At 63.0% G+C, this 18,590-nt stretch overlaps 5 pseudogenes; all 5 read left to right on the top strand.

Moving 5' to 3' along the window:
- The first annotated feature begins 2,283 nt into the window (after positions 1 to 2,283).
- Positions 2,284 to 2,402, top strand: LOC142870150 (uncharacterized; annotated as a pseudogene).
- Positions 2,403 to 6,223: 3,821 nt separating this feature from the next.
- On the top strand, positions 6,224 to 6,342 carry LOC142870149 (uncharacterized; annotated as a pseudogene).
- Positions 6,343 to 10,163: 3,821 nt separating this feature from the next.
- On the top strand, positions 10,164 to 10,283 carry LOC142870186 (uncharacterized; annotated as a pseudogene).
- A 3,821-nt stretch (positions 10,284 to 14,104) lies between these two features.
- LOC142870147 (uncharacterized) lies at positions 14,105 to 14,223 on the top strand (annotated as a pseudogene).
- A 3,821-nt stretch (positions 14,224 to 18,044) lies between these two features.
- LOC142870146 (uncharacterized) lies at positions 18,045 to 18,163 on the top strand (annotated as a pseudogene).
- Positions 18,164 to 18,590: the final 427 nt, after the last annotated feature.

Genomic DNA, 18,590 nt, shown 5'->3' with positions numbered 1-18,590 from the left:
CGGCCCCTGCCTGACGGGGCTCCTCCGTCGCCTGGGCCTTCCAAGGGCTTGGTGTGGACGCTGGTTCCAGGACGCCCTCCCAGGAACCCGGTAGCAGGGCGGCCGCAGCGTCTCGTGCAACCCAACCGTCCGCCGGCTGGCCGCCGTCGCTAAGTGGCCTGCGGGGGACGTGCTCCCGCTGTGCCGTGGGGGCCCAGCCTGGTGTCTTCTCTGAGGCCCCGCGGCTGCCGCTCCCCGCAAGGGGATAGCCGCGGAGGTGGGGACCGCCTCCTCATGGGGACGTATACCCAGCTCTCCACGTCGGATTCCGGGGCTCTCTGTCCTGCCAGAAGGCCCAGCTGGCCTGCGGGTCCTTAGAGTGGCAAAAACATCCGAAAACTGAGATTGAGGGTCCGGTGGGTGTCTGCACTTTTGTGCTGGGCACCCCAGGGAGGCCCGGGGGCTGGCTGGACAACGTGGTCTGCTGGGCTGGGGGGGGGGGTTTGGAGGAGCAACTGATGCCCTTTGCACTTTGGGTAGCAAGTGTCTGAGGTGTCTCTGGGCCCTGTGCCATGTGGGGGCGGGGGCGGGGGCGGGGTGGGAGGAGGAGGAGGAGGAGGAGGAGGAGGAGGTGGGAAGGGCCGTGGCCTGCAGTGGTGTTCCCCGGGGTGGCACAGCATGTGGCTTCTTCCACAGGCTGCTTGGCCTGGGCTCCCTGCACCTGGGCCTTTGGAGGACTGGCCCTGTGCTTGCCAACACTTCCTGCAGGGACCCAGAGCTGGGAGGTTGCATCTCTCAGCCCTGGGTCGGGCAGAGCCCCAGCGGGCCATGCCCACAACCTCTCTCAGCAGGGGTCCCCCAGAAGGCTCCTTTGGGACCAGGATTCTCTTGCGGGTGACTCTTTAAGGTCTGGCCCCTGGATGGAGGGGCACCAGGAGTAGAGGAGCAGGAAGGGGAAGGGGGTGGCCATGCGAGGGGACACTTTCAGGCCAAGTCCCAGCTTCAGTCTGATCCTCCTGGGAACCCCGGGGTGGACATCACACCTCCTGGTTGCCCCGCTCTGAGACAAGGAGCCGGGCTTCGCATTCCCACAGCAGCCAGTCGTGGGCTGAGGACACCTGGGGCGTTGGGAACTCCCTGGCTTCTCCTTGGCTTAACATCTGGAGCTGCTTGTGAATTGTGCCGCCACACACACCCGAGTGCAGGTGTCTTCTGCACAGACTGCGGGCCTCGCTCTTCTGAGTGCCGCTAGCTCGCGACCCACCCACGGGTGAACCTGGTCAGGGTACTTTCTCTCAGGGGCAGACTCTGATCCGGGCGGGCTACCGGTGTCTCTGTTTGCTCCTTTCTTTCTTCCACTTCGGGAAAGGCTTCCTTACTGGGTGTGGAAATCTCTTATGCCTTTCCTCGCCTATTCTGTCAGCTCTAAAATTCTCTTTCGGTTGCCACCCTCACAGATGGATTAGGAAACTCTTTGCGGTGCACTCATTAGTGAAATGACCTCAATGACGCTGGAATCCAATATCTAATGGCCGATTTTTAGCGAGTCCACACGCCAGGGTGGTTGGGGTCCAGTGCAGCCCCGGCCAGGCCCAGGCCCCTTGGACTGGGCCACAGGAGGACACAGAGGAGGGTCCCGGCCCCCACGGTAGCGGTGCGGGCAGTTCTCCAAGGGCTTGGGTGTTTTCCAGAGGGAGGAGATGGAGGGGACTGATTTCTTCAGCGCCCCACAAACCACACCACCCCACCCATGGGACACATCCCGAGAGAGAGAGACGCCCCATACACTGGCTCCCCTCCCCCGTGCGCTGTGCCCCAGCCCTGGCCCGGGGGAATAGGCGGCCGCCGGGCCACAGGGTGGGGGGCGCAGCTGAAAGGGGTTGTGGGGGAGGGCCGCCCCTGGCTGGGGTCAAAGGGCGAGCGCCCCGCCCCTCCCGCCCGTGCGCAGTCTGCGGCCCCGGCGCGCTGGGGGTGGGGGGCGGGGAGGTGAAGGAGGCCAGGCGAGGAGAGGAGGGGGGCTTGAAGGTCTCCACCTGGGCGGGTCCAGCCGTGGAGGCGCATCTTGTGTGAGTGTGAGTGAGTGAGTGAGTGTGAGTGTGAGTGTGTGTGTGTACAGAGACAGCCCCCAACCCCGGCCCGCCGCTCCCTGCCCGCCCCGCCTGTCACCCCCCGTCCCTCGGAGCCCGCGGGACCCGGCCGGCGAACTCAACAGGCCCGACCCGGCGCGGGGCCTGGGGCGGGAGGAGGCGGCGGGGAAGCGCAGAGAGGCTCGGCTTCTTGAGCGGGGCAGGGGCGCCCTCCGCCGTCCACGGCCACACCACCCCGAACGCGCCCGATCCCGTCTGGTCTCGGAAGCTAAGCAGGGTCGGGCCTGGTTAGAACTTGGATGGGAGACCGCCCGGGAATACCGGGTGCCGTAGGCTTCTTCTTTTTTTTTTTTGCCTCTGGTTCTGTCGCGTTTCTGGGAGTGCGGGGGCGGCCCGGGGTGGGGGTGACCCCCACCCTCAGCGCCCGCCGCGGTGCCTGGCGCCCCAGCCCGCGCCGTTGGGCCTCCTCTTGTCCCGAGCCGTGACACCGCCGCCACGCGGCAGCATGCGTGGCTTCTGGACAGTCAGGTCTCAGACCAAAGGTCTGCTCTGTGGGAGCCGACACGCTGGAGGAAACCTTGAGAGTCTGAGAGGGGAGGGAGTTCCAGAAGAAGGCCAGGATGTCATTTTGAGGGAGTATGTGACCAGAACTCCTCCCGTTGCTTTTGGGGTTCTATGGGCTACACGTAGGAATCTTTGGTGGTGGCACCTGATGTTCGGGGATCCGGAGTCACACCCAGACCTGCTCCACAGGCCTCCTTTTACTTTTCTCTTCGGATTCATTTTTTTTTTTTTTTTTTGAGACAGAGTCTCGGTTTGTTGCCCAGGCTAGAGTGAGTGCCGTGGCGTCAGCCTAGCTCACAGCAACTTCAAACTCCTGGGCTCGAGTGATCCTTCTGCCTCAGCCTCCAGGGTAGCTGGGACTGCAGGCATGCGCCACCATGCCCCGCTAATTTTTTATATATATATCAGTTGGCCAATTAATTTCTTTCTATTTATAGTAGAGACGGGGTCTCGCTCTTGCTCAGGCTGGTTTTGAACTCCTGACCTTGAGCAATCCGCCCGCCTCGGCCTCCCAAGAGCTAGGATTACAGGCGTGAGCCACAGCGCCCGGCCGGATTCATTATTTTTAAAAAGTGTCTCTTATCTCTATTATTGCATTTTCTTTTCTCTCTCTTTTCAAGCAGATGATGGGAGTCCAAGTATTAAGGTGACATGTGTTGCCCGTGCCCCCCTCCCCCCCCCCGTGTTCTTATTCATTTACCTCTCATGTTGTTCCAGCATATTGTGGGGGCACCAATGTTAAGGTCGGGTGCGTTGCCCTCTCCCAGCCTCCCCCCTCGGGTCAGAGCTTCAAGTGCGCCCATCCCCCAGTCGGTGCGTACCCACCCCATTCCTAATGGATGTGTATGCCCATCCCCTCCCCCCACCCGCCCGACACCCACCCGAAGAAGGTGATTCCTCTGTGTCCACTTAGGTGTCCATCGGTTCGTACCCATTTGCTGGTGAGCGTGAGCACGTGGTGCTCGTGTGTCCATTCTTGGGATACTTGGCTTACTGGAACGGGTTCCAGCTCTGGCCAGGAGAACCACGAGAGGTGCCCCCTCACCGCTGCTCCTCATAGCCGAATAGCACTCCGTGGTGTCCACGCGCCACATTTTATTTACCCACTCGTGGGTCGATGGGCACTCGGGTGGCTTCCAGGTCTTTGCGATTGTGACTTGTGCCCTGACACTAACCCTAACCCTTACCCAGCCCGTCTCCTCCACGGCCCCTGCCTGACTGACTCCTTCCCGCCCGGCCTATCACCTGTCACCGTCCTCTGCCCCTGCCTGACACGCTCGTCCCCGCCCGGGCCGTCACCGTCCTCGGCCCCTGCCTGACGGGGCTCCTCCGTCGCCTGGGCCTTCCAAGGGCTTGGTGTGGACGCTGGTTCCAGGACGCCCTCCCAGGAACCCGGTAGCAGGGCGGCCGCAGCGTCTCGTGCAACCCAACCGTCCGCCGGCTGGCCGCCGTCGCTAAGTGGCCTGCGGGGGACGTGCTCCCGCTGTGCCGTGGGGGCCCAGCCTGGTGTCTTCTCTGAGGCCCCGCGGCTGCCGCTCCCCGCAAGGGGATAGCCGCGGAGGTGGGGACCGCCTCCTCATGGGGACGTATACCCAGCTCTCCACGTCGGATTCCGGGGCTCTCTGTCCTGCCAGAAGGCCCAGCTGGCCTGCGGGTCCTTAGAGTGGCAAAAACATCCGAAAACTGAGATTGAGGGTCCGGTGGGTGTCTGCACTTTTGTGCTGGGCACCCCAGGGAGGCCCGGGGGCTGGCTGGACAACGTGGTCTGCTGGGCTGGGGGGGGGTTTGGAGGAGCAACTGATGCCCTTTGCACTTTGGGTAGCAAGTGTCTGAGGTGTCTCTGGGCCCTGTGCCATGTGGGGGCGGGGGCGGGGTGGGAGGAGGAGGAGGAGGAGGAGGAGGAGGAGGAGGTGGGAAGGGCCGTGGCCTGCAGTGGTGTTCCCCGGGGTGGCACAGCATGTGGCTTCTTCCACGGGATGCTTGGCCTGGGCTCCCTGCACCTGGGCCTTTGGAGGACTGGCCCTGTGCTTGCCAACACTTCCTGCAGGGACCCAGAGCTGGGAGGTTGCATCTCTCAGCCCTGGGTCGGGCAGAGCCCCAGCGGGCCATGCCCACAACCTCTCTCAGCAGGGGTCCCCCAGAAGGCTCCTTTGGGACCAGGATTCTCTTGCGGGTGACTCTTTAAGGTCTGGCCCCTGGATGGAGGGGCACCAGGAGTAGAGGTGCAGGAAGGGGAAGGGGGTGGCCATGCGAGGGGACACTTTCAGGCCAAGTCCCAGCTTCAGTCTGATCCTCCTGGGAACCCCGGGGTGGACATCACACCTCCTGGTTGCCCCGCTCTGAGACAAGGAGCCGGGCTTCGCATTCCCACAGCAGCCAGTCGTGGGCTGAGGACACCTGGGGCGTTGGGAACTCCCTGGCTTCTCCTTGGTTTAACATCTGGAGCTGCTTGTGAATTGTGCCGCCACACACACCCGAGTGCAGGTGTCTTCTGCACAGACTGCGGGCCTCGCTCTTCTGAATGCCGCTAGCTCGCGACCCACCCACGGGTGAACCTGGTCAGGGTACTTTCTCTCAGGGGCAGACTCTGATCCGGGCGGGCTACCGGTGTCTCTGTTTGCTCCTTTCTTTCTTCCACTTCGGGAAAGGCTTCCTTACTGGGTGTGGAAATCTCCTATGCCTTTCCTCGCCTATTCTGTCAGCTCTAAAATTCTCTTTCGGTTGCCACCCTCACAGATGGATTAGGAAACTCTTTGCGGTGCACTCATTAGTGAAATGACCTCAATGACGCTGGAATCCAATATCTAATGGCCGATTTTTAGCGAGTCCACACGCCAGGGTGGTTGGGGTCCAGTGCAGCCCCGGCCAGGCCCAGGCCCCTTGGACTGGGCCACAGGAGGACACAGAGGAGGGTCCCGGCCCCCACGGTAGCGGTGCGGGCAGTTCTCCAAGGGCTTGGGTGTTTTCCAGAGGGAGGAGATGGAGGGGACTGATTTCTTCAGCGCCCCACAAACCACGCCACCCCACCCAACCCCACCCATGGGACACATCCCGAGAGAGAGAGACGCCCCATACACTGGCTCCCCTCCCCCGTGCGCTGTGCCCCAGCCCTGGCCCGGGGGAATAGGCGGCCGCCGGGCCACAGGGTGGGGGGCGCAGCTGAAAGGGGTTGTGGGGGAGGGCCGCCCCTGGCTGGGGTCAAAGGGCGAGCGCCCCGCCCCTCCCGCCCGTGCGCAGTCTGCGGCCCCGGCGCGCTGGGGGTGGGGGGCGGGGAGGTGAAGGAGGCCAGGCGAGGAGAGGAGGGGGGCTTGAAGGTCTCCACCTGGGCGGGTCCAGCCGTGGAGGCGCATCTTGTGTGAGTGTGAGTGAGTGAGTGAGTGTGAGTGTGAGTGTGTGTGTGTACAGAGACAGCCCCCAACCCCGGCCCGCCGCTCCCTGCCCGCCCCGCCTGTCACCCCCCGTCCCTCGGAGCCCGCGGGACCCGGCCGGCGAACTCAACAGGCCCGACCCGGCGCGGGGCCTGGGGCGGGAGGAGGCGGCGGGGAAGCGCAGAGAGGCTCGGCTTCTTGAGCGGGGCAGGGGCGCCCTCCGCCGTCCACGGCCACACCACCCCGAACGCGCCCGATCCCGTCTGGTCTCGGAAGCTAAGCAGGGTCGGGCCTGGTTAGAACTTGGATGGGAGACCGCCCGGGAATACCGGGTGCCGTAGGCTTCTTCTTTTTTTTTTTTGCCTCTGGTTCTGTCGCGTTTCTGGGAGTGCGGGGGCGGCCCGGGGTGGGGGTGACCCCCACCCTCAGCGCCCGCCGCGGTGCCTGGCGCCCCAGCCCGCGCCGTTGGGCCTCCTCTTGTCCCGAGCCGTGACACCGCCGCCACGCGGCAGCATGCGTGGCTTCTGGACAGTCAGGTCTCAGACCAAAGGTCTGCTCTGTGGGAGCCGACACGCTGGAGGAAACCTTGAGAGTCTGAGAGGGGAGGGAGTTCCAGAAGAAGGCCAGGATGTCATTTTGAGGGAGTATGTGACCAGAACTCCTCCCGTTGCTTTTGGGGTTCTATGGGCTACACGTAGGAATCTTTGGTGGTGGCACCTGATGTTCGGGGATCCGGAGTCACACCCAGACCTGCTCCACAGGCCTCCTTTTCCTTTTCTCTTCGGATTCATTTTTTTTTTTTTTTTTTTTGAGACAGAGTCTCGGTTTGTTGCCCAGGCTAGAGTGAGTGCCGTGGCGTCAGCCTAGCTCACAGCAACTTCAAACTCCTGGGCTCGAGTGATCCTTCTGCCTCAGCCTCCAGGGTAGCTGGGACTGCAGGCATGCGCCACCATGCCCCGCTAATTTTTTATATATATATCAGTTGGCCAATTAATTTCTTTCTATTTATAGTAGAGACGGGGTCTCGCTCTTGCTCAGGCTGGTTTTGAACTCCTGACCTTGAGCAATCCGCCCGCCTCGGCCTCCCAAGAGCTAGGATTACAGGCGTGAGCCACAGCGCCCGGCCGGATTCATTATTTTTAAAAAGTGTCTCTTATCTCTATTATTGCATTTTCTTTTCTCTCTCTTTTCAAGCAGATGATGGGAGTCCAAGTATTAAGGTGACATGTGTTGCCCGTGCCCCCCTCCCCCCCCCCCCCGTGTTCTTATTCATTTACCTCTCATGTTGTTCCAGCATATTGTGGGGGCACCAATGTTAAGGTCGGGTGCGTTGCCCTCTCCCAGCCTCCCCCCTCGGGTCAGAGCTTCAAGTGCGCCCATCCCCCAGTCGGTGCGTACCCACCCCATTCCTAATGGATGTGTATGCCCATCCCCTCCCCCCACCCGCCCGACACCCACCCGAAGAAGGTGATTCCTCTGTGTCCACTTAGGTGTCCATCGGTTCGTACCCATTTGCTGGTGAGCGCGAGCACGTGGTGCTCGTGTGTCCATTCTTGGGATACTTGGCTTACTGGAACGGGTTCCAGCTCTGGCCAGGAGAACCACGAGAGGTGCCCCCTCACCGCTGCTCCTCATAGCCGAATAGCACTCCGTGGTGTCCACGCGCCACATTTTATTTACCCACTCGTGGGTCGATGGGCACTCGGGTGGCTTCCAGGTCTTTGCGATTGTGACTTGTGCCCTGACACTAACCCTAACCCTTACCCAGCCCGTCTCCTCCACGGCCCCTGCCTGACTGACTCCTTCCCGCCCGGCCTATCACCTGTCACCGTCCTCTGCCCCTGCCTGACACGCTCGTCCCCGCCCGGGCCGTCACCGTCCTCGGCCCCTGCCTGACGGGGCTCCTCCGTCGCCTGGGCCTTCCAAGGGCTTGGTGTGGACGCTGGTTCCAGGACGCCCTCCCAGGAACCCGGTAGCAGGGCGGCCGCAGCGTCTCGTGCAACCCAACCGTCCGCCGGCTGGCCGCCGTCGCTAAGTGGCCTGCGGGGGACGTGCTCCCGCTGTGCCGTGGGGGCCCAGCCTGGTGTCTTCTCTGAGGCCCCGCGGCTGCCGCTCCCCGCAAGGGGATAGCCGCGGAGGTGGGGACCGCCTCCTCATGGGGACGTATACCCAGCTCTCCACGTCGGATTCCGGGGCTCTCTGTCCTGCCAGAAGGCCCAGCTGGCCTGCGGGTCCTTAGAGTGGCAAAAACATCCGAAAACTGAGATTGAGGGTCCGGTGGGTGTCTGCACTTTTGTGCTGGGCACCCCAGGGAGGCCCGGGGGCTGGCTGGACAACGTGGTCTGCTGGGCTGGGGGGGGGGGTTTGGAGGAGCAACTGATGCCCTTTGCACTTTGGGTAGCAAGTGTCTGAGGTGTCTCTGGGCCCTGTGCCATGTGGGGGCGGGGGCGGGGGCGGGGTGGGAGGAGGAGGAGGAGGAGGAGGAGGAGGAGGTGGGAAGGGCCGTGGCCTGCAGTGGTGTTCCCCGGGGTGGCACAGCATGTGGCTTCTTCCACAGGCTGCTTGGCCTGGGCTCCCTGCACCTGGGCCTTTGGAGGACTGGCCCTGTGCTTGCCAACACTTCCTGCAGGGACCCAGAGCTGGGAGGTTGCATCTCTCAGCCCTGGGTCGGGCAGAGCCCCAGCGGGCCATGCCCACAACCTCTCTCAGCAGGGGTCCCCCAGAAGGCTCCTTTGGGACCAGGATTCTCTTGCGGGTGACTCTTTAAGGTCTGGCCCCTGGATGGAGGGGCACCAGGAGTAGAGGAGCAGGAAGGGGAAGGGGGTGGCCATGCGAGGGGACACTTTCAGGCCAAGTCCCAGCTTCAGTCTGATCCTCCTGGGAACCCCGGGGTGGACATCACACCTCCTGGTTGCCCCGCTCTGAGACAAGGAGCCGGGCTTCGCATTCCCACAGCAGCCAGTCGTGGGCTGAGGACACCTGGGGCGTTGGGAACTCCCTGGCTTCTCCTTGGCTTAACATCTGGAGCTGCTTGTGAATTGTGCCGCCACACACACCCGAGTGCAGGTGTCTTCTGCACAGACTGCGGGCCTCGCTCTTCTGAGTGCCGCTAGCTCGCGACCCACCCACGGGTGAACCTGGTCAGGGTACTTTCTCTCAGGGGCAGACTCTGATCCGGGCGGGCTACCGGTGTCTCTGTTTGCTCCTTTCTTTCTTCCACTTCGGGAAAGGCTTCCTTACTGGGTGTGGAAATCTCCTATGCCTTTCCTCGCCTATTCTGTCAGCTCTAAAATTCTCTTTCGGTTGCCACCCTCACAGATGGATTAGGAAACTCTTTGCGGTGCACTCATTAGTGAAATGACCTCAATGACGCTGGAATCCAATATCTAATGGCCGATTTTTAGCGAGTCCACACGCCAGGGTGGTTGGGGTCCAGTGCAGCCCCGGCCAGGCCCAGGCCCCTTGGACTGGGCCACAGGAGGACACAGAGGAGGGTCCCGGCCCCCACGGTAGCGGTGCGGGCAGTTCTCCAAGGGCTTGGGTGTTTTCCAGAGGGAGGAGATGGAGGGGACTGATTTCTTCAGCGCCCCACAAACCACACCACCCCACCCATGGGACACATCCCGAGAGAGAGAGACGCCCCATACACTGGCTCCCCTCCCCCGTGCGCTGTGCCCCAGCCCTGGCCCGGGGGAATAGGCGGCCGCCGGGCCACAGGGTGGGGGGCGCAGCTGAAAGGGGTTGTGGGGGAGGGCCGCCCCTGGCTGGGGTCAAAGGGCGAGCGCCCCGCCCCTCCCGCCCGTGCGCAGTCTGCGGCCCCGGCGCGCTGGGGGTGGGGGGCGGGGAGGTGAAGGAGGCCAGGCGAGGAGAGGAGGGGGGCTTGAAGGTCTCCACCTTGGCGGGTCCAGCCGTGGAGGCGCATCTTGTGTGAGTGTGAGTGAGTGAGTGAGTGTGAGTGTGAGTGTGTGTGTGTACAGAGACAGCCCCCAACCCCGGCCCGCCGCTCCCTGCCCGCCCCGCCTGTCACCCCCCGTCCCTCGGAGCCCGCGGGACCCGGCCGGCGAACTCAACAGGCCCGACCCGGCGCGGGGCCTGGGGCGGGAGGAGGCGGCGGGGAAGCGCAGAGAGGCTCGGCTTCTTGAGCGGGGCAGGGGCGCCCTCCGCCGTCCACGGCCACACCACCCCGAACGCGCCCGATCCCGTCTGGTCTCGGAAGCTAAGCAGGGTCGGGCCTGGTTAGAACTTGGATGGGAGACCGCCCGGTGTATACCGGGTGCCGTAGGCTTCTTCTTTTCTTTTTTTGCCTCTGGTTCTGTCGCGTTTCTGGGAGTGCGGGGGCGGCCCGGGGTGGGGGTGACCCCCACCCTCAGCGCCCGCCGCGGTGCCTGGCGCCCCAGCCCGCGCCGTTGGGCCTCCTCTTGTCCCGAGCCGTGACACCGCCGCCACGCGGCAGCATGCGTGGCTTCTGGACAGTCAGGTCTCAGACCAAAGGTCTGCTCTGTGGGAGCCGACACGCTGGAGGAAACCTTGAGAGTCTGAGAGGGGAGGGAGTTCCAGAAGAAGGCCAGGATGTCATTTTGAGGGAGTATGTGACCAGAACTCCTCCCGTTGCTTTTGGGGTTCTATGGGCTACACGTAGGAATCTTTGGTGGTGGCACCTGATGTTCGGGGATCCGGAGTCACACCCAGACCTGCTCCACAGGCCTCCTTTTCCTTTTCTCTTCGGATTCATTTTTTTTTTTTTTTTTTTTGAGACAGAGTCTCGGTTTGTTGCCCAGGCTAGAGTGAGTGCCGTGGCGTCAGCCTAGCTCACAGCAACTTCAAACTCCTGGGCTCGAGTGATCCTTCTGCCTCAGCCTCCAGGGTAGCTGGGACTGCAGGCATGCGCCACCATGCCCCGCTAATTTTTTATATATATATCAGTTGGCCAATTAATTTCTTTCTATTTATAGTAGAGACGGGGTCTCGCTCTTGCTCAGGCTGGTTTTGAACTCCTGACCTTGAGCAATCCGCCCGCCTCGGCCTCCCAAGAGCTAGGATTACAGGCGTGAGCCACAGCGCCCGGCCGGATTCATTATTTTTAAAAAGTGTCTCTTATCTCTATTATTGCATTTTCTTTTCTCTCTCTTTTCAAGCAGATGATGGGAGTCCAAGTATTAAGGTGACATGTGTTGCCCGTGCCCCCCTCCCCCCCCCCCCCGTGTTCTTATTCATTTACCTCTCATGTTGTTCCAGCATATTGTGGGGGCACCAATGTTAAGGTCGGGTGCGTTGCCCTCTCCCAGCCTCCCCCCTCGGGTCAGAGCTTCAAGTGCGCCCATCCCCCAGTCGGTGCGTACCCACCCCATTCCTAATGGATGTGTATGCCCATCCCCTCCCCCCACCCGCCCGACACCCACCCGAAGAAGGTGATTCCTCTGTGTCCACTTAGGTGTCCATCGGTTCGTACCCATTTGCTGGTGAGCGCGAGCACGTGGTGCTCGTGTGTCCATTCTTGGGATACTTGGCTTACTGGAACGGGTTCCAGCTCTGGCCAGGAGAACCACGAGAGGTGCCCCCTCACCGCTGCTCCTCATAGCCGAATAGCACTCCGTGGTGTCCACGCGCCACATTTTATTTACCCACTCGTGGGTCGATGGGCACTCGGGTGGCTTCCAGGTCTTTGCGATTGTGACTTGTGCCCTGACACTAACCCTAACCCTTACCCAGCCCGTCTCCTCCACGGCCCCTGCCTGACTGACTCCTTCCCGCCCGGCCTATCACCTGTCACCGTCCTCTGCCCCTGCCTGACACGCTCGTCCCCGCCCGGGCCGTCACCGTCCTCGGCCCCTGCCTGACGGGGCTCCTCCGTCGCCTGGGCCTTCCAAGGGCTTGGTGTGGACGCTGGTTCCAGGACGCCCTCCCAGGAACCCGGTAGCAGGGCGGCCGCAGCGTCTCGTGCAACCCAACCGTCCGCCGGCTGGCCGCCGTCGCTAAGTGGCCTGCGGGGGACGTGCTCCCGCTGTGCCGTGGGGGCCCAGCCTGGTGTCTTCTCTGAGGCCCCGCGGCTGCCGCTCCCCGCAAGGGGATAGCCGCGGAGGTGGGGACCGCCTCCTCATGGGGACGTATACCCAGCTCTCCACGTCGGATTCCGGGGCTCTCTGTCCTGCCAGAAGGCCCAGCTGGCCTGCGGGTCCTTAGAGTGGCAAAAACATCCGAAAACTGAGATTGAGGGTCCGGTGGGTGTCTGCACTTTTGTGCTGGGCACCCCAGGGAGGCCCGGGGGCTGGCTGGACAACGTGGTCTGCTGGGCTGGGGGGGGGGGTTTGGAGGAGCAACTGATGCCCTTTGCACTTTGGGTAGCAAGTGTCTGAGGTGTCTCTGGGCCCTGTGCCATGTGGGGGCGGGGGCGGGGGCGGGGTGGGAGGAGGAGGAGGAGGAGGAGGAGGAGGAGGTGGGAAGGGCCGTGGCCTGCAGTGGTGTTCCCCGGGGTGGCACAGCATGTGGCTTCTTCCACAGGCTGCTTGGCCTGGGCTCCCTGCACCTGGGCCTTTGGAGGACTGGCCCTGTGCTTGCCAACACTTCCTGCAGGGACCCAGAGCTGGGAGGTTGCATCTCTCAGCCCTGGGTCGGGCAGAGCCCCAGCGGGCCATGCCCACAACCTCTCTCAGCAGGGGTCCCCCAGAAGGCTCCTTTGGGACCAGGATTCTCTTGCGGGTGACTCTTTAAGGTCTGGCCCCTGGATGGAGGGGCACCAGGAGTAGAGGAGCAGGAAGGGGAAGGGGGTGGCCATGCGAGGGGACACTTTCAGGCCAAGTCCCAGCTTCAGTCTGATCCTCCTGGGAACCCCGGGGTGGACATCACACCTCCTGGTTGCCCCGCTCTGAGACAAGGAGCCGGGCTTCGCATTCCCACAGCAGCCAGTCGTGGGCTGAGGACACCTGGGGCGTTGGGAACTCCCTGGCTTCTCCTTGGCTTAACATCTGGAGCTGCTTGTGAATTGTGCCGCCACACACACCCGAGTGCAGGTGTCTTCTGCACAGACTGCGGGCCTCGCTCTTCTGAGTGCCGCTAGCTCGCGACCCACCCACGGGTGAACCTGGTCAGGGTACTTTCTCTCAGGGGCAGACTCTGATCCGGGCGGGCTACCGGTGTCTCTGTTTGCTCCTTTCTTTCTTCCACTTCGGGAAAGGCTTCCTTACTGGGTGTGGAAATCTCTTATGCCTTTCCTCGCCTATTCTGTCAGCTCTAAAATTCTCTTTCGGTTGCCACCCTCACAGATGGATTAGGAAACTCTTTGCGGTGCACTCATTAGTGAAATGACCTCAATGACGCTGGAATCCAATATCTAATGGCCGATTTTTAGCGAGTCCACACGCCAGGGTGGTTGGGGTCCAGTGCAGCCCCGGCCAGGCCCAGGCCCCTTGGACTGGGCCACAGGAGGACACAGAGGAGGGTCCCGGCCCCCACGGTAGCGGTGCGGGCAGTTCTCCAAGGGCTTGGGTGTTTTCCAGAGGGAGGAGATGGAGGGGACTGATTTCTTCAGCGCCCCACAAACCACACCACCCCACCCATGGGACACATCCCGAGAGAGAGAGACGCCCCATACACTGGCTCCCCTCCCCCGTGCGCTGTGCCCCAGCCCTGGCCCGGGGGAATAGGCGGCCGCCGGGCCACAGGGTGGGGGGCGCAGCTGAAAGGGGTTGTGGGGGAGGGCCGCCCCTGGCTGGGGTCAAAGGGCGAGCGCCCCGCCCCTCCCGCCCGTGCGCAGTCTGCGGCCCCGGCGCGCTGGGGGTGGGGGGCGGGGAGGTGAAGGAGGCCAGGCGAGGAGAGGAGGGGGGCTTGAAGGTCTCCACCTGGGCGGGTCCAGCCGTGGAGGCGCATCTTGTGTGAGTGTGAGTGAGTGAGTGAGTGTGAGTGTGAGTGTGTGTGTGTACAGAGACAGCCCCCAACCCCGGCCCGCCGCTCCCTGCCCGCCCCGCCTGTCACCCCCCGTCCCTCGGAGCCCGCGGGACCCGGCCGGCGAACTCAACAGGCCCGACCCGGCGCGGGGCCTGGGGCGGGAGGAGGCGGCGGGGAAGCGCAGAGAGGCTCGGCTTCTTGAGCGGGGCAGGGGCGCCCTCCGCCGTCCACGGCCACACCACCCCGAACGCGCCCGATCCCGTCTGGTCTCGGAAGCTAAGCAGGGTCGGGCCTGGTTAGAACTTGGATGGGAGACCGCCCGGGAATACCGGGTGCCGTAGGCTTCTTCTTTTTTTTTTTTGCCTCTGGTTCTGTCGCGTTTCTGGGAGTGCGGGGGCGGCCCGGGGTGGGGGTGACCCCCACCCTCAGCGCCCGCCGCGGTGCCTGGCGCCCCAGCCCGCGCCGTTGGGCCTCCTCTTGTCCCGAGCCGTGACACCGCCGCCACGCGGCAGCATGCGTGGCTTCTGGACAGTCAGGTCTCAGACCAAAGGTCTGCTCTGTGGGAGCCGACACGCTGGAGGAAACCTTGAGAGTCTGAGAGGGGAGGGAGTTCCAGAAGAAGGCCAGGATGTCATTTTGAGGGAGTATGTGACCAGAACTCCTCCCGTTGCTTTTGGGGTTCTATGGGCTACACGTAGGAATCTTTGGTGGTGGCACCTGATGTTCGGGGATCCGGAGTCACACCCAGACCTGCTCCACAGGCCTCCTTTTACTTTTCTCTTCGGATTCATTTTTTTTTTTTTTTTTGAGACAGAGTCTCGGTTTGTTGCCCAGGCTAGAGTGAGTGCCGTGGCGTCAGCCTAGCTCACAGCAACTTCAAACTCCTGGGCTCGAGTGATCCTTCTGCCTCAGCCTCCAGGGTAGCTGGGACTGCAGGCATGCGCCACCATGCCCCGCTAATTTTTTATATATATATCAGTTGGCCAATTAATTTCTTTCTATTTATAGTAGAGACGGGGTCTCGCTCTTGCTCAGGCTGGTTTTGAACTCCTGACCTTGAGCAATCCGCCCGCCTCGGCCTCCCAAGAGCTAGGATTACAGGCGTGAGCCACAGCGCCCGGCCGGATTCATTATTTTTAAAAAGTGTCTCTTATCTCTATTATTGCATTTTCTTTTCTCTCTCTTTTCAAGCAGATGATGGGAGTCCAAGTATTAAGGTGACATGTGTTGCCCGTGCCCCCCTCCCCCCCCCCCGTGTTCTTATTCATTTACCTCTCATGTTGTTCCAGCATATTGTGGGGGCACCAATGTTAAGGTCGGGTGCGTTGCCCTCTCCCAGCCTCCCCCCTCGGGTCAGAGCTTCAAGTGCGCCCATCCCCCAGTCGGTGCGTACCCACCCCATTCCTAATGGATGTGTATGCCCATCCCCTCCCCCCACCCGCCCGACACCCACCCGAAGAAGGTGATTCCTCTGTGTCCACTTAGGTGTCCATCGGTTCGTACCCATTTGCTGGTGAGCGTGAGCACGTGGTGCTCGTGTGTCCATTCTTGGGATACTTGGCTTACTGGAACGGGTTCCAGCTCTGGCCAGGAGAACCACGAGAGGTGCCCCCTCACCGCTGCTCCTCATAGCCGAATAGCACTCCGTGGTGTCCACGCGCCACATTTTATTTACCCACTCGTGGGTCGATGGGCACTCGGGTGGCTTCCAGGTCTTTGCGATTGTGACTTGTGCCCTGACACTAACCCTAACCCTTACCCAGCCCGTCTCCTCCACGGCCCCTGCCTGACTGACTCCTTCCCGCCCGGCCTATCACCTGTCACCGTCCTCTGCCCCTGCCTGACACGCTCGTCCCCGCCCGGGCCGTCACCGTCCTCGGCCCCTGCCTGACGGGGCTCCTCCGTCGCCTGGGCCTTCCAAGGGCTTGGTGTGGACGCTGGTTCCAGGACGCCCTCCCAGGAACCCGGTAGCAGGGCGGCCGCAGCGTCTCGTGCAACCCAACCGTCCGCCGGCTGGCCGCCGTCGCTAAGTGGCCTGCGGGGGACGTGCTCCCGCTGTGCCGTGGGGGCCCAGCCTGGTGTCTTCTCTGAGGCCCCGCGGCTGCCGCTCCCCGCAAGGGGATAGCCGCGGAGGTGGGGACCGCCTCCTCATGGGGACGTATACCCAGCTCTCCACGTCGGATTCCGGGGCTCTCTGTCCTGCCAGAAGGCCCAGCTGGCCTGCGGGTCCTTAGAGTGGCAAAAACATCCGAAAACTGAGATTGAGGGTCCGGTGGGTGTCTGCACTTTTGTGCTGGGCACCCCAGGGAGGCCCGGGGGCTGGCTGGACAACGTGGTCTGCTGGGCTGGGGGGGGGTTTGGAGGAGCAACTGATGCCCTTTGCACTTTGGGTAGCAAGTGTCTGAGGTGTCTCTGGGCCCTGTGCCATGTGGGGGCGGGGGCGGGGTGGGAGGAGGAGGAGGAGGAGGAGGAGGAGGAGGAGGTGGGAAGGGCCGTGGCCTGCAGTGGTGTTCCCCGGGGTGGCACAGCATGTGGCTTCTTCCACGGGATGCTTGGCCTGGGCTCCCTGCACCTGGGCCTTTGGAGGACTGGCCCTGTGCTTGCCAACACTTCCTGCAGGGACCCAGAGCTGGGAGGTTGCATCTCTCAGCCCTGGGTCGGGCAGAGCCCCAGCGGGCCATGCCCACAACCTCTCTCAGCAGGGGTCCCCCAGAAGGCTCCTTTGGGACCAGGATTCTCTTGCGGGTGACTCTTTAAGGTCTGGCCCCTGGATGGAGGGGCACCAGGAGTAGAGGTGCAGGAAGGGGAAGGGGGTGGCCATGCGAGGGGACACTTTCAGGCCAAGTCCCAGCTTCAGTCTGATCCTCCTGGGAACCCCGGGGTGGACATCACACCTCCTGGTTGCCCCGCTCTGAGACAAGGAGCCGGGCTTCGCATTCCCACAGCAGCCAGTCGTGGGCTGAGGACACCTGGGGCGTTGGGAACTCCCTGGCTTCTCCTTGGTTTAACATCTGGAGCTGCTTGTGAATTGTGCCGCCACACACACCCGAGTGCAGGTGTCTTCTGCACAGACTGCGGGCCTCGCTCTTCTGAATGCCGCTAGCTCGCGACCCACCCACGGGTGAACCTGGTCAGGGTACTTTCTCTCAGGGGCAGACTCTGATCCGGGCGGGCTACCGGTGTCTCTGTTTGCTCCTTTCTTTCTTCCACTTCGGGAAAGGCTTCCTTACTGGGTGTGGAAATCTCCTATGCCTTTCCTCGCCTATTCTGTCAGCTCTAAAATTCTCTTTCGGTTGCCACCCTCACAGATGGATTAGGAAACTCTTTGCGGTGCACTCATTAGTGAAATGACCTCAATGACGCTGGAATCCAATATCTAATGGCCGATTTTTAGCGAGTCCACACGCCAGGGTGGTTGGGGTCCAGTGCAGCCCCGGCCAGGCCCAGGCCCCTTGGACTGGGCCACAGGAGGACACAGAGGAGGGTCCCGGCCCCCACGGTAGCGGTGCGGGCAGTTCTCCAAGGGCTTGGGTGTTTTCCAGAGGGAGGAGATGGAGGGGACTGATTTCTTCAGCGCCCCACAAACCACGCCACCCCACCCAACCCCACCCATGGGACACATCCCGAGAGAGAGAGACGCCCCATACACTGGCTCCCCTCCCCCGTGCGCTGTGCCCCAGCCCTGGCCCGGGGGAATAGGCGGCCGCCGGGCCACAGGGTGGGGGGCGCAGCTGAAAGGGGTTGTGGGGGAGGGCCGCCCCTGGCTGGGGTCAAAGGGCGAGCGCCCCGCCCCTCCCGCCCGTGCGCAGTCTGCGGCCCCGGCGCGCTGGGGGTGGGGGGCGGGGAGGTGAAGGAGGCCAGGCGAGGAGAGGAGGGGGGCTTGAAGGTCTCCACCTGGGCGGGTCCAGCCGTGGAGGCGCATCTTGTGTGAGTGTGAGTGAGTGAGTGAGTGTGAGTGTGAGTGTGTGTGTGTACAGAGACAGCCCCCAACCCCGGCCCGCCGCTCCCTGCCCGCCCCGCCTGTCACCCCCCGTCCCTCGGAGCCCGCGGGACCCGGCCGGCGAACTCAACAGGCCCGACCCGGCGCGGGGCCTGGGGCGGGAGGAGGCGGCGGGGAAGCGCAGAGAGGCTCGGCTTCTTGAGCGGGGCAGGGGCGCCCTCCGCCGTCCACGGCCACACCACCCCGAACGCGCCCGATCCCGTCTGGTCTCGGAAGCTAAGCAGGGTCGGGCCTGGTTAGAACTTGGATGGGAGACCGCCCGGGAATACCGGGTGCCGTAGGCTTCTTCTTTTTTTTTTTTGCCTCTGGTTCTGTCGCGTTTCTGGGAGTGCGGGGGCGGCCCGGGGTGGGGGTGACCCCCACCCTCAGCGCCCGCCGCGGTGCCTGGCGCCCCAGCCCGCGCCGTTGGGCCTCCTCTTGTCCCGAGCCGTGACACCGCCGCCACGCGGCAGCATGCGTGGCTTCTGGACAGTCAGGTCTCAGACCAAAGGTCTGCTCTGTGGGAGCCGACACGCTGGAGGAAACCTTGAGAGTCTGAGAGGGGAGGGAGTTCCAGAAGAAGGCCAGGATGTCATTTTGAGGGAGTATGTGACCAGAACTCCTCCCGTTGCTTTTGGGGTTCTATGGGCTACACGTAGGAATCTTTGGTGGTGGCACCTGATGTTCGGGGATCCGGAGTCACACCCAGACCTGCTCCACAGGCCTCCTTTT

Source organism: Microcebus murinus, chromosome 3, assembly GCF_040939455.1.
Source record: "Microcebus murinus isolate Inina chromosome 3, M.murinus_Inina_mat1.0, whole genome shotgun sequence".
Classification (NCBI taxonomy): domain Eukaryota; kingdom Metazoa; phylum Chordata; class Mammalia; order Primates; family Cheirogaleidae; genus Microcebus; species Microcebus murinus.
The sequence above is the reverse complement of the archived record's forward strand: the minus strand, read 5'-3'. Positions and strand labels throughout refer to the sequence as shown.